Raw genomic sequence first — 4,568 nt, forward strand, 5'->3', positions numbered from 1 at the left:
AAAATAATGACAAACCAATATTGATGCAAAAATCCTCAACAAAATGCTAAAAATCCATATTCAGTAACGCATTAAAAGGATCTTAAGGAGGCTGGAGTGATAGTATATCAGGTAGAGTACATGCCTTGAATGTGGCCAACGCAGGTTTGATCCCTGGCACCCCATATGATCCCAGAAGTGATCCCTGAGTGCCGGGTTGGAATAAGCCCTGAGCACTGCTGGGTGTGGCCCAACCTACTCCCACCAAAAAAAAATAAATAATGTAAATTAAAAAAAAAAACCTGGCCTCAAATTTGCCAATCCTGGTAGACGTTGTGGTTACATCCATGGCTTCCTGACTGCCACCCATTACCACATGGTCATAGTTGGGAGAAAGGGCAGCTGAGTTGACGGGACGTTCTGTCTGGAAGGTCTTCTGATGTTCAAGGGCTGTGGAATCGAAAAGCTTGGCTGTGTTGTCCTTGGACGCGGTGACAAACATGGTCATGTCTCTGGATAACTGGATGTCACTGATCTGCCGGGAGTGCTCCTTAATATTCACCAATACCTCACCAGATTTGGCACTATACCGGTTGAGCTCTCCACTCTCATGGCCGGCGATGATACATTCTCCTAAGGGGCCCTGGACAACACTGGTGATCTTCGAGTCGTTGTTGCAAGGGATCGTCATGCAGGGCTCATTGCTGTTGATCTGGCTGGGCTCCCGCAGGTCAACGAAGCTCACGAAGCCCTGGTGGCTCATCTGCTTGTCAGGGGAGAACATGATGATATTGTCCCCAGAATCAAAGCCACAGGTCCGGACAGTGGAATTGGTCTTCAGTAGGGCCAGCTATTTCCCTGATATGGGTCATGGACTGCTCGTGGCCCTACAGAAAGATCGATTTCATATTGGTAAGGACTTGAGCAGAGCCAGGGGCCAGCTGCTTGAGCCAGAGCTAGCTACTTTTTAAGAAATGTATTTTCCTTTTAACCTTCTTGTTTTTTGTTGTGATGAGTAAAAGCCACAGGACTATAGTGCTTGCACACTTGCGAATACTACTCACCGTGTGTCACCACACTTGGCTATATTACTTGTACATTTTGTGGTACTTGCTGGATCCTGCACACTTAACTATGGTGCTTATTGAATAGCCTTGGCAGTGACATCGCCAGGCTCTCATTTGGCATGAGAGGAGGTGCTGAGGTGTGAACTAGAGACCTCACTCTTGTTTGCAAGCACTCTTTTGACTCAAGACCCCTCAATCTAATTATTCTTAAATGGAATTCATTTAGCTAGTTCTCTGTTGATGAATGCTAAGCACAAACAAAAAAGCAAAATCCCTTGCCCAGCTCTAAGGAATAAAGCAAGGAAGCAAGGAATAAGAATAATGCATAAGCGTATCTTAAGTCTAAGACAGATCAAATTAAAACCCAAGGAACTAAAACATATTAAGATGTGTATTTGACTTCATGTTCTGCTGAATGTTTTCAGAGTGAGCATAGGCTGAAGGATTGCACCTTTGACACTTTTCCAGCCTGACTGATCCAAGAACACAACAATTACAGTTTTATGTTTGTACACAAATGGGCACCTGCAAGTGTGGTTTATAAAACGAACAGCAGCATCAATGGTGCATACACAGACTCATTACATGCACAAAAATGTCAGGGAAGGCTTCAATTGCAAATAGGAGCAAGATAATTGAGCCTGTTGGAGATATTAATGTGCTGAAATTTGGCACTTAGCATTCTGTACTACATATTGATTTTTACTTACAGTTTAAAGTATTTAAAATGAATGCAATTTAAAAAATGAAATCTCATTTCTTACTTCTCAGATTGGCAAATATGATAAAAGTTAATAACCCCAAGTTTGGCAAGGTTGCGTAGACACTGATGTGCTGTGCTGATGAGAATATGCAAGTATTGAATTTTTGAAGATAAACCTGATAGATTCAATCAAAGCTAAAATGCATCTATCGAGTTATCCACCTTGAGATCCCCCCTCCCCACCAAAAGTATAGCAATGCATTTGTAAAACATGTAGCTACTAACACAAATTAGAAACCACCTAGGTTTGTGAAGCTGTGAGATTATTTGAATAGTTTATCATGTGCATTTTCTTTAGTAATATGTAGCTGATTAAAATGAATGAATGAGTCTGAGGCCAGGAATTGGACTTGTATGAGTACTCTGAGTTCAAGCATTACCCAATATGGCTGGTGACCCCAAACACAAAACTACCAATTATACACTACTGGGCCCAGCACCTTGGGGGTCTGATCCTGCCCTCGTGTTGCCGCATTACACTCCACCTCACCCCCCCCCCACACACACGCATATACACAATGATGAGAGTAGTTTCTAGTTTTAATTTTCTTTTTTGTGGAGGTACCAGATTTTTGATTCTGTTAATAATGCTTTTCGTGCAGAAATCACTCTAACACCACGCCCATTATCCTTCTATCCACCAGTGATCTAAGGACTCATCCAAACACCTTTTCATATAAGCTCTGTTCTATAGACAAAATTTTCAGTTCCAATAATTTATACTACTTTATGTTCCCTTGGGCTGGAATGATAGCACAGTGGGAAAGGGCGTTAGCTTTGCATGCGGCCGACCCAGGTCCAATTCCTCCATCCTTTTCGGAGAGCCCAGCACGCTACCGAGAGTATCCTGCCTGCATGGCAGAGCCTGGCAAGCTACCCATGGTGTATTCAATATGCCAAAAACAGTAACAACAAGTCTCACAATGGAGACATTACTGGTGCCCACTCGAGCAAATTGATGAGCAACGGGATGACAGTGATACAGTGATACAGTGATAAGTTCTATACTTCTTTTTATTGATATATAAGAGAGATCTTTTAAAAAATGTATTGTGGAGGCAGTGACCCCTACACATATATAGATGAATAGAGCTCAGCTATTTAAAAAAAATTAATATGAAATAGATATATCCTACAAATTTATTAAGAGTAAAATTTAATAAATTTATTAAGAGTGAGGAGAATTAAAAATGTTTCATGGGGAAAACTGAAATAGTCCTGGAAAGATACAAAAGTGCATTTTATCCCAAGAAAGGGAGTGTGTTGTGTTAGAAAATATTGTATTATAGATAATGTTTATAGATAATACTTTATAACAATCTTTTACTTAGCATGAATAATAAAAGATTATAACAAATACCTTTATAAATGTTTTAAAAAAACTCCATCTGATCAAACATAGAACATTCAATATAAATGAAACTTTAATTCATTATTTAAAATGTATAAAATCCTTTAGCAAGCAAGGAGTAAACAAACCTTTCTTAACCTAACTGAGGGCAACAATAAGCACCATGAATGAATGCCTTAGTCAATGACAAGTACAGATAAATTTGTCCTTTCCTTTAAAGAAGCTCCTTTAATGATTCTTGAAAAACTGGTTTCAAGGCTATGAATTCCCTAAGCTTGTTGCCTGTCCATGAAGCTCTATTATCATTCTTTCAAATCTGAATGATAATCAGCTGATAGAGTATTCTGTTGATGTGTTTGTTTAATTGTTTTAAAAATTATTATTTTATTATATCCCTCCATTCTTTTCTGACTCATTTGATCTCATTTGACGATCTCATTTGACCATCTGCTATGAATCTCACGGGCTTTCCTTTGTATATTAGTTCTTTTAATGATCTTGTTGCTTTGAACATTCTGTCTCAGTCTTTGGATTTGGTTATTTTTGACACAATGTGTATTGGAGATTTTCAATCTGAGTCTGTTTTCTCTGGGACTTTTTGGGCCTTTTGGATCTGGGGACCTGTATCCTCAACTCTGGGAAATTCTTATCAATGATTCTTTAACTATTGGTTATTTATTGAACTGGCCTTCCGATTCCTTTTCTGTTTGTTTTGTGTTTTTGGTGACATACCCAAGGCTTGCTTCTGGTTCTTCACTCAGGGATCACTCCTGAAGGGCTCAGAGGACCAAATATGGGGTGCCAAAGATGAAACCCAGATCATTCACATGCAATGCAAACCCTTTACTCACTGTACTAGCTCTCAGGCTCTACTGCCTTCCTATTCTTTTGGGATGCCAAAGATTCTTATAGTTTTCCTTTTCATTCATCCTGTACTTCTCTGGTGTGCTGTTCATTTCTTTACAGACCTGTCTAAGTCATCTGTTCTTTTCTAGAGGTTTCCTCCATCTCATCTTTGAATTCCTCCATTTTTTTCCTAGGCTCAAAAGAATGTTCAGCAGAATGAACATTTTACTGAGTTTTTAAAAATATCATCCAGATTACTTTGAATTTCTGTCATTTCTGATTCTAGTTATTATTTTACTTCTCATACTTTCTTGTTCTTTGCTGAACTACCCATGCCATTGTCTTTTGAACTCACTTAACATCCTCAACACCGTGGTATTGAGGTCATTCTTGGAGAGTTTACAGAATTGGATGGGCTGATGGAGTCTTCTGTGTTGTTTTTGTTCATTCAATATGGTGAGCTTTTTCACATTCCCATTGTGTTTTCTGTGTTCCTGTTGTGCTTAGGGGGAATCCTTGTGCTACCCCCCCCCCCCCCCGGCCCCGTGAGAGTCTCTAAGGG

At 39.6% G+C, this 4,568-nt stretch overlaps 1 pseudogene; it reads right to left on the minus strand.

The window, feature by feature from the left end:
• Positions 1-280: 280 nt before the first annotated feature.
• On the minus strand, positions 281-4,368 carry LOC129402176 (eukaryotic translation initiation factor 3 subunit I-like; annotated as a pseudogene).
• Positions 4,369-4,568: the final 200 nt, after the last annotated feature.

This window comes from Sorex araneus, chromosome 1 (assembly GCF_027595985.1).
Source record: "Sorex araneus isolate mSorAra2 chromosome 1, mSorAra2.pri, whole genome shotgun sequence".
NCBI classification, from domain to species: Eukaryota; Metazoa; Chordata; class Mammalia; order Eulipotyphla; family Soricidae; genus Sorex; species Sorex araneus.